The following is an 11,991-nucleotide window of genomic DNA, read 5'->3' on the forward strand; positions in this document are numbered from 1 at the left end:
TTTTTGAAAGATTAGATTAGTAATTACTGAACAAGGCCTATACTTCCGTAAAATGCTCACTCTATAATGACAAGAAAAATGAGTGTTGAACTCTCAACCTCCGGCAATTTACGGTAAAATTACAGGTGAGTAACCTATGTTGAGGTAAATAAACTTTTTGCTTTTGACGCCCTCTAATTGCTAGATATCAGGCAAAGGTCAAGGTATGGTGTCATTGACCGAAGACATACTCACTGAACTTACAACTTACTTTTAGAACAAGGCTACGATTTCCATAACCAAGATGTTTTATATCTGCTGTTACGATTATCAATATCAATGACTTGAAGTAACCTTTGGGGAGATTTATTATTGAGTAATCGAGACGTCTCCTTTTTCACACATTTACACGCGTCGAGATATAAGTTACCTTTCAACATCAACTGCAATAAAGCATTTAATAACCCTCTGCCACCCCCTACCCTCCCCCAAAAGTGTCTTATTGAAGTATTGAGAAGTCGACATTACCATCATCAACAACGTCCCATATCTGGGTTCGAGGATTTTTTTCATCTGTTATGTACGTATGTATGTATATATGTATGTATGTATGTATGTATGTATGTATGTATGTGTGTGTATGTGTGTGTGTGTGCGTGCGTGCGTGCGCGTGCGTATATATGGAGCAGAACATTGTAAAGCAATGTGATAGTGGGAGCTGTCATTAAAAGTGTTCCTTTGTCCCAAACAATACTACTTATCAACAACATAGATACGTCAGGATCTACTAACATAAATTTACATAAATGTAACACTATGTTCAGAAACAAAATATGATAGCTAATTAGATATTATTTCTCCAAATTAATTTTCGTTCAGCTGAGGAAATTAAGAATCACGTAAGTGGTCTTGTCATCACTGATTGAAAACAAGTAGCGATGGATATATACATGTTAGGTTTTTTCTGGCTGGATGAAGAAACATTTTCGTGAATAATATAATGCATTAATTTATGAATTGATTAAGAAAACATTGGCGATTTTGAATTTCGATGCGCACTGTTATGGCGTAAATGACCATGGCATACATACAGCATTTCTGTTCGAACGCGTCCAACTTGGCTTGTCAATGGTAAAATTACATCCTGTTATTAGTGAACGTTAAAATTTATTATAACATTCTTCAAATTGTAAAATAAAACGACGTGTAGTTTTTGAGTGAATTTATCATAAATATGCCACATTTCCCTTTCCTTTATTGGAGATCCCTATAACCTTGAAAAAAATATCATCACAACAGGATGTAATTTTGTTTCATTCAAACTCTAAGAAGGTTGTATGTTTGCTGTTAGCGAGTTAATTGCATTGAGAAAGCGGTCTTTGACACTACTCGCTGGTTAATTCAACCATACTGTAGATTCTCGGTCGCTGCGTTAAATGTAAATATTTAGTCTGTCATTATTTGCTTTACAATTTATTAACTCCTTCGCCAATTTTCAAAATGAACTCTAAAAATCTAATTTAGCTTATCGATTTCTGTGCTATATTATGGCAAACCGACCACATTGTGATTTAGCATGAAATTATAGAATCATCGCAGTGCTGAGTTAGTTCTGCAAATTTCACGGGTTTTTCTACAAATTATGAATTCGCACCAAATGTAGCTTCATTTTAACATTTAGTAATAACAAAGAGTAATGTCAACTGATATGTCTGTCTGTCTGTCTGTCTGTCTGTTTGTCTTTGTCTGTCTGTCTGTCTGTCTGTCTGTATGTATGTATGTATGTATGTATGTATGTATGTATGTATGTATGTATGTAAAAAAATTGTATGTGTGTATGTATGTATGTATGTATGTATGTATGTATGTACTTATGTATGTGCGTACGTGCGTGCATACTTACGTACGTACATACGTACGTACGTACGCATGTATGTATGTATGTATGTATGTATGTATGTATGTATGTATAATAATAATAATAAAATATATTTATTCAGGGTAGCTCAAGTAAGTATTACAGTACAAAAGTAAGTGAAACACTTCTTTCCGTTGAGGCCCTCACACTGGACAAAAAAAAATCATACACACATGCTCAGACAGAACGAAAGCAAAACACTGCACAATAAATTAATGTGAGAAAAAAAAATACTCGATGAGCGAATTGTGAACTAACACACAACAGCAGTGACAAAAAATTCTCAAACGGCTGCAATGAATACAAAGTTACATGACTGAACAAGGGGACAGAAACAGCTGAAACTAAGACAATTGGTGATAACTCTTCTTGTACCTGGCTGAAAAACCAGGTGACGTTTTAGCACCTGGCTACTTGGGCTGAGCGTCCAAGTAGTGGGTTTTGTATAGCCTGTATATAGTATGTATGTATGTATGTATGTATGTATGTATGTATGTATGTGTCTGCGTGAGTGTCTGTGTGTATGAAATTATACGTATGATAGACAATAAAAGTGGTACAATCTGAGTTTATAAGTTTATTGCTAAAGTGAAAATATTTCCTTTAAGCCTAGATTAAACTAAAGTATCCTAGTACAATGGTAATATCAATGCATGCCCTCTGTGTTCTGACATTTTCAAACAGTTGATTGCATAGTAGGGATTCCTCAGCATGTTTTGTACTTTAAGTATAAGTGTATAGTGATGTAATCAGGAATTCAACCATCGACTGACTGTACGCTGTAGTACAGAGATTTCTCAGAAATGAGCTATACGTCATGTCTTTTTCTTGGAATGGTTTCACTCATTTCCGGCGGAAATACTTGACGTGATAATATACTAACCAGGGCAAGCAATCACTTAGCTAATCATTTTGAAGGCGCATCAAACGATTGCGATTGCGATTTCTTCGTGATGTTTGATTTTATCGTAAAATCTGCCTCGGGGAACAATTTTCCTAAAAATCGCAATTTTCAAATTCTCAACAACAAAAAATAAAATCTTTCATTTTTTGCTGTTACTTTGTTCCAGTAAATCTAAACCTTACATTACCAGTCAAGTTCAAGAATTAAATTCAGACAACACTGTACTTTTGTTAAATTAGCGGTCAGAACAATATCAAAATTTCAAATTCCAATATGGCTGCCAAATACTCTCTATGGGAACAGAAATAAAAGATTATGGATTTCTTTGAAAACAAGATGATGAACCCCGAAATGTCGTTATCATCAAAGGGAATACGAACAAGCTTTCATATCACATGGAAAAATCAGTTAGATATGGAAAATATGGAAAAACGTAAAACGGAGATCACCTCCATCTTTACATCTGTATGGTTTACAGATTCAGAGGCAGCAAAAGTCAAGAGACTTGGATTTCATCTCTTTGGTGACTATTTTCTCTTCTTGTCAGTTTACCAACATTTACTTAATCCAGTGAAATAGACCACAATAAAAAGCAAATAAAAGTAACAATTATATGCCAAAAGAACAAGTCTTCGGTGATGACACCACTCCATTAACATTTCTGGCTAACAAATGAGTTTGACCCAGGAAAGGCTAATTTCTGTGTATATAACGGATCCGGATTAATTATATTAAGTATTAAATCGACCACGCCCTTTCTTTGTTTTGTAATATGTGCACGTGTTTTTGCAGACTGTAATCCAGCCGTCTATAAATAGAATTTCATTCTAATTTTAAGAAAAATCATGTAAATGCCTGGTTACGTTGTGTGTTTTAAAGCGGCATGGTCGCCAAGGTCGCGGTTATGTAGAGGTTTTTACGAGCTATACCACATCCTATTCTCATTGACAAAAAGTACCTCAATAAAAGTACAAAGGGCCATGCTCATGAAATTACTAAGAAGCTAACATTAAGCTTTTTGCAACTGTAGATAGCTGGTATTATGTATTTGAATTTGAATTTATTGAATGGCCAACAAACAAGCAAAATGCAAGTACATGTGATAATTTAAAAAATAATGTTCGCATGCTCTAACCTCCAAGGTAATTGTTTGAAATCTTTCTCTATACATCTCTCAGGAATATAATTCCAACACCATGGTACTGACAGGGGACATCTATTCATTTATGACTGTTGGGTGTTCATGAGCTTCTCACAAGTGTTGCTTAGCAACCAAACCACACGCTGAACGTCACATTTCTAGAATCATCACTTGATAAAACTTTTAACTTGTCCTCCTGCCACAAGCGTCTGTCTAGGTATAGACAAAGTGTAATATATACATTGTAAAATTATATCTACAAGTCTTCTGTAGACCACTTCAGATACATTTACAATCTCCCGCTAATGGCACAAATGACGTGACAAACAATGTAGTTCAGCAAATGTCCACAAGCTTGTCTTCATTTATGACAAAATTGTCACTAGCTCAACATTTTCACCATCAATTCGAACCCGAGACACCATTTGCCCTTTTGATCTAGCAACTTTTATTTGAATTCTGATTTTCCAGTAATGTGTCACCCTTGATACGACCCCTTCACCTTATTCTACCTACAGGTATGCTACGCACATTCACAGTGAGTATATGGGTGAGAGGGTAGGAGATAAATTGTAAATATGCTACAGGATAACATAGTTACATGAACTATCTTGGAATGAACTCAGGGCATTGCCATTGAAGTTCAAATTGCTGAGTGAATTTTACAATAGTTTTCATGAAACATTCGAAGTCGCGAGATAAACAGAAAATATCTATTATTAAAACCGTGTACAGTTTCTATTGGTTTCTGAGTCGTTGTATCAAACAGCCAGTGAACACAAACATCATGAAACGACAGGTGAGGCCAAACGGTGGATTTGTGTTTTTCATTAATTTTATGTTGTTTGAGACAAAAAAATTGATGTTTTAATAGAATCGCCCTCAAAATATTGTGGGGAGGGTATTTAGCTGTTCGCCCCCCCCCCCCCCATCCTTCCCACTGGTTTTCAACTTGCCCGCCAACCCACTGTCTACCCAAAATTGTGAATGATTTATCCACTCCCCACCAGGTTAAAGCGCTTGTGCTATCCACTTTACCAACAATTTTGAAGTACACAAATGTGCACCCCCCCCAACAATTCCATGTTTTCCCCCCTCCCATTGCATCAAAATCAGGACTTTCCCTCCGCAATTTTTCCACCCCTCCCATTACCAGTCGAAGAAAAATGGCGCGCTCACTTAAAAATTGCATAAGCACAGGTTTTTGCACGAACAGCTTCGTTGACTGCACCTGAAACGAGCTGTGTATCTTATTATTTTGACATAATCTTTTTCATCATTTCTAATTTAAGATTTCAATTCAGGTCATACAACTGACGTCGTTCCCATCAGTATCATCTGTTGAATTAAGTGTGATTTCTCTTTGTGGTATTTTGACTTTTGTGACAAGTGCGAAAACCTTTCTACCCGAGGGAAATAAAATTTAGATGACAATGTACAGTATACGTACATCAGAGAGATTTAAGACAGGTATTACATGATCATTATTTCTACTCCATAATTTCAATTATAGTCCCTACTTGCCTTTGAAGAACTGTTAGCTGTGTGTGTCATAAAATCGTCTCCCCACTAATCAAATTGCTTGATGAAAGGGAGGAGTGACATTCATTGGTCGACGTTACTAGATTGCAGTTCGCAATTATGATAAAGTATTATTTTGCCAAATGATTACATTAGTGGACACACGTTGATTCGTTATCATGAAATGAACAAATTGTCATTGGTCGAAAAATACGTTCCATATTTCTGTATTACATTTACAATGAGAGAGAGAGAGAGAGAGAGAGAGAGAGAGAGAGAGAGAGAGAGAGAGAGAGAGAGAGAGAGAGAGAGAGAGAGAGAGAGAGAGAGAGAGAGAGAGAGAGAGAGAGAGAGAGAGAGAGAGAGAGAGAGAGAGAGAGAGAGAGAGAGAGAGAGAGAGAGAGAGAGAGAGAGAGAGAGAGAGAGCTTGCAGTTTCAATTTTTCTACCTCATATTGACCTGAGATGTAGGGCGATGTCTGTAACTACACACACTACCTTAGCTTGGTGTTAAAGAAGTAAGCAAAATGACAGTGCACTGCAAATCTGATACCATCTTATATCTGATATCAGTGTTTTTCCCTGTTCTCATAATCCCTGTTTCCGTTAATCTTTATTTCTTTCAAGAATCATTTGGAGGCATGCTTAATCTGATATCATATAGTGGTTGCCATGAGATACCATTACGAGTACGTTGTCAACGGTATGATAAAATGTACCCTGCAACTGAAATGCATACATCCGACCCCAGCATCCTATTTTTTTTATTCGTTTATTCATGCACGCATAGAAGATGTTAAATTAATTGAGGTCAGCTAGCATGTTAGTGAATTAGATAGAACTTAATTGATGACCATGTTCAAATGGTTGGTCATACCCTACAGCGTTCAGTACATGACCATATGGCTATTTCCCCTAATGCCTGCCAAATCATGCGATTTTGGTGATTCACTAAATCCTACCCTACAAGTCACGCGCTTACCGTAGATGTAGACACCTGGATATCTAGGGTCCGTCACCGTCGGTGTTTTCTGCTGAGACTAGTATGTGGTATTCACAAGGGTGGATGGTTACAAGAGTCCCTTTAGTCATTACAAGCAATGAAACAATCAATTTATCCTTTATGGACGTCAAGACAGGTTCGACAGACTCAGGCACCTTGAAATGGCAAACTCACTTACTCCGGATATTTGACAGTGTGTCCACACTTCGGTGTCGCCATAATGACGTGTGACACCGACTTTTTTTGTCCAGGAGACTGATTGGGGATTAACTTTAATCCACCTTTTAATAGGATTAAGGTATAAGTCTAAGTAATAAAAAATACGGCTAAACTTCACTGGCTAGTTACGTTATTTAATTGGATATCTTAGGAAGATAATTAGTAAAATTACCCGAAGCTTAGTAACACATTTCATCATTTCTCGTTCGGTCATCCCGTCCTGCAGTCACGTGACGAGAATGTTGAATTTTCTAGTACAAGTTTCGAATGGCACTACCCTATACTGTAAAGCATAGTTGCGTATTTTTTTGGAAAATATCCCTAACTATTTTTCGCACTGAAAGTTCTTCAAAGGAAAAGTCCAGTCACAGTTATTTCTACCATTAATACACTCGTATTGATTACTGCTACCGACTTAAATGATGATTTGGGGTGATAATAGAGCTCCTCGGTACCTAACTCAGAAATCATGTAAAGAAGCTCTGCTGCACGTGGCATGTTTTCAACCATTTTTGGGATTTCCTGCAATTGTTATGATGGGGCAACATCTGATGACGTCATAGCTACCTTAAAACTCTTAAAGTTTTATCTTCACACTCTCTGACAGTTGAGTGCGTTGCCAAGGTGATATCTATCTAATCACCCCAAATCATATTAAAGTTGATAGCAGTAATCAATACAATTGTGCTAATGGCAGTAATAAGTCTGACTGGACGTTCCCTTCAGTGTTTGATATAGATACAATGAGAAGGTGTGTAATAAGCTATGTTGATCCTATTTTCTATTCAGAGTAACCATTGCCTAATAAAATAAAATTGAAGTGAAAATGATTAAGATGAAGATCACTCGCAACCACTTGGAATTTGTCAAGTGACATATATCCCCCATGGGAACATTTCTTAACTGCAAATCGTGTTTTGAAGGAAAACACCATACGAGTATCACTTTAAAAAATCTGTTCTGTTTAATCTAAAGTCACGATTTGCATGATTGAAGCGAAAGTGACGTTTCGCTGAAAACGAGGCTCTTGATTTTCGTGGTCTGCTCATTATATTTTACGCCCAATACAATTTGTAGCTTCCTCTTTCGCCTGTGAACGCTTCGGGATAATTGTTAAGAGACTATATGATATTATATTACCCCAAGTCCTGTTTATATTACAGAGGAAACATGGCAAATCCTCTATTTTGTTGATCATAGATTGAAAACACGGTGAATTGTCTGCTGGTATATTTTTGTTTAGTGTTGATAACAATCATTTTGACTTAATAATGGTAATTTTTTTTACAATTTATCGATGACACTTTTTGATACCTAAATAGTTTTATTTTTTACAAACCCATTAAATGCAATGGAGCCTTTGTTTATTCTTCAAAGGCATACGCCGCCATTCAAGACGAGCCACTATGATGCCATCCCTTTAAATTAAAAGTAATATAATTCGTTCACTCTGTCGTTTAATCACACCTTACCGTGGGACTTGGGGTCAAAAGGTCAAAGCGAGGTAGCTACCCTACAATGTCATTTAACATGTAATCTAGATAAAATCGGTTGGGCTTGGATGATTATCGTCATGGTGTGTATCATTCAGTAGAGTTGCCATGGAAACCGGGACAAGATTGTTGAATGTATAGGTAATCGTCCAATGTGATAATAGTGAGAGATTGCCCAGATATTCGCTTCTCCTACTTAACAAAAATGTCAGTATCTTTTGTTTCAAGTAATTCTTTGCAAGCACTATAACAGCAAAACTATCGTCCTCTTTCAAGATGTTTAAGATAACTCTTTGATTAAAACAGATGTACCAACCAACTGTTTATTATTCCAAACGTTCGAATGTATGATGACGTAGTCTCGTCATTATGAGCTGCCCAGGAAAGGGGAAAAATCAGAACGCTTGACGAAGCTTCGAGTGTAATGATGGTTGAAAAAAATTAAGAGTAAACGGAAACTGATACATATAAAAAAATATATATATTCTCTGGGAGAAAAACTATTCGCTTCATGAAAAGTCGACTGATTCAAAAGCAAAGCCACCTTTCTGTATTTTAATCGAAAACAAGTCCCTGGGAATTTTCAAGGGACTGCGGTCAAATCGGGTCATCTGAGATGAAACATCGAATACAGGATACAACGTTTAGTTATATCAGAATGTATATGCTAACGCTGTTTAGATGTTCACTTCAGTTGACGTATACTTTCTGTGTACTTGTATTCATTATATCAGAATCTGTACTTGAACTTTGTAATAGTTTCTATTTGGCCGGTGTCACTAGGTTTGCTGGTAATGACTAAATGGTCTAGATAATTAAGTGAGCGATTGCTGTATGGTTATATGTGAGGTAAGCTTAAGATTCGTGTAAACAAATACGTCAAGTCTTTGTAAAACTGAAGGGTGGGAGTACTAGGGGTAACTGGCAGCGCATCTCTTGATTCACATCTTCAGATTATCATGCCTCTCCTCGGATGGGTCGGTGTGTGGGTCGGAGGGGGCATCTTGAATTTGAATTGAATTTAAATTTGAATTAATGGGTAAGAAAAAGCTATGCTTGATAAACCCCATGTCTATTACTCAGGTAACTGTCCAAGTTCGATTTAAATAAGTTGGTGGTTGAGGATGTCACAACATTGTCCGGTAAATTGTTCCATTGAGTGACAACGCGTTGACTGAAGAAGTTCTGTCTCTGATCTTGTTTTATCCTGCAATTGTGTTCTCATATTAATGCTTCAATGTATGCATGTCGTTCATTATTACGAGTAAATGACAGATAAATACTATATGATCATCTCTTTATTTACATCCTTAGATCACTACGATTCTGCCAGCATGAGGAGGGAAACCTTGGAAATGTGGCGGGGGAGAGAGAGAAAGAAAAATAACAGCATTTGATCAACGCCAAATACACATTCTAGGGGTGTTTCTAGCACAGACAGTGGAACACTGTCTATGATTCTAGATATAAAAAAACACGACATTGCTCAGACACACACAGACGACCGCTGTTCTGCATTGTTTAATTCCCGCAACGAGCTATTACTTCAACTCCTTTATGTCGTCATCTTTCTTGGCGGGAAGAAAAGACTGACTGAGTAATGTTCATATCACACTAAAGATCCCTTAAAGAACCATGAGCTACTGTACCGCCTTTGGGGCTCCTCTCACTGTGGTATGTTCGAGCTGTAAATGTCGTCAACTTTCTTCTCGGTACGATGGGGGAAAAAGAATTGACTGGTCAATTATCGATGTAGCAGCCAGCATGACTTTGCCAGAGGGTAGGGTTGACGTTTGTGTGTCAGATTTAAAACAGACCCTAGAGTTCACTTCAGGACTTACGCCTCTCGCAAACTGCAACATCACTATAGTAAGTTAGGTGCCGTTTATCGTCCAACAGGAAACCATTTCAGATTGTTATCGCTGTGGGGCAGATATCATTTTTGAAGTACATGTAATAATCCCCTGAAACCTTCCCAAACACAATCCATGTTAACTACCTCTATGCATTAAATCTGCGACAGGAGCATATTTCGAAACTTGTGAAAGATATAATGACTAAATCTCGATATTGCACACCCTGAAGTATTTCGAATCACGAGTTAGTAAACGTATTTATGTAACTGTACAGAGAAAACGGTACAATAAACCCAATCAAATTAAAATTGTTTTGGAGTGTGGACTAGAAAAAAAATGTGAAACATGTGAACATGTCATCATAGAATTATTCATTCGTCCCATCCACTATTATCTTCTGGGGAATTGCGCTGAAATTTAACTCAGACAAGACAGAATTTCTGTCGTCATGATCACGTGATTAGCTTTCCTTTCCCAAATCAACATGGCTTTGCTGTTGCAAAAGCTCTGTTAAAAAGCCTCCAGTTTGTCATATTGTATCACTGCAGAAAGCCAGCTTTCCGCCAACGAATAGAGACATAAACAAAAATTATCTTTTTCAATGTAGATTCCATATGGGAGCCTTCAGTAATAGATACAAGGGAAGGGCCGGGGAATTAGAGGGGTCAACTTTTACAAATCGGTTCTCGGGGAGGGCCATATTTTGTAGAAAATTGGATATGGGGAGGGTCACATTTTACTTTGACTCATTATATTCATGTCTGATTTTGCATGGGGGGGATTTGGCATCCCACTGCTGCCACATAGGCTAGGCTTAATTAAGGTTACTGTTAGGTACCGTAATATTAGACCATGTCAATCAAATCGCTGACGACAACCACGTACAGGTGTGATGTGAAGAAAGCAGTCACAGTGGACATGCCTATTAAAGTTTGAATGAGTTTGAATAAATAATGAATGTGATTCAAATTCCAATTTCAAATTGGTGTTTCATGACAGTTGCACGAAATGTATGTGATGTGAAATCATGAAACGATTCTCCAGTTCTCGAAGTTTGAGAAAGTGCTGTGATGTGCATGGAAACGTATCTTGTCATCGCTTGAAGCAGTGACAAGTATCACATAACACACAGTTCTATATTTTCTTTGGATAAATAATGCCTACGTCACACTGTATAGAAAAGCATCTCAGTTACCGACAATTTTTCATTGTTTACACACTGTACTAAGGCCTAACCAAAAAAATTGTGTCGTTCCGATTACACTCAATTTTAGAATAGGTGAGGTAGGTAGATGTTTTATTTTATTTTTTGTATATATATATTTTTTCATATGTGTCTTATTCATGTAGTTATGTTTCCGTTGTTTTCTATATGGTCTCTGTGTTATTGGTTTCTGGGAATCAAATGTACAGCTATTACAGATTGGAAGAACAGTTTTATATTGTCTTTTTCAATAAATGATGTCAGTTTCTGCATCCACTATTTCTTGAGAGACATCACAATTTTCGCGATTTTATCAATTTTTTCTCGAACATGTACAAAAAAGTTCAGGGTCAGCGTGAAAAATTAGGTGGGATCGGGTAACCGGAAACAAACAATTTTTTTTAGGCCTTACGATGTACTCTAAACAAGACAAGACAGACTGATTCTGTTGATTATATAGAACCTGTATCGGCGATAAGTTTATTTTGAACATGAGTGATTTACGTCTAGAGCTTAGGGGTCGTCAAATCATACAACACATCTCACGTCATGAATAAATTGTATCGACGCATAGCAAAGATTCAGTTTTCTCTTTGTCGTCATTGTTTTATACTGTACTGAGCTACATTACACTACTCTAACACTACATCACACTGTGTTGTACTGCACTACACTACACTTCACTACACTACCCTACACTGCAATATACTGCACTATACACAACACTTCACCTACACTACCATACACTACGTAC

Source organism: Glandiceps talaboti, chromosome 11 (genome assembly GCF_964340395.1).
Source record: "Glandiceps talaboti chromosome 11, keGlaTala1.1, whole genome shotgun sequence".
Lineage (NCBI taxonomy): Eukaryota > Metazoa > Hemichordata > Enteropneusta > Spengelidae > Glandiceps > Glandiceps talaboti.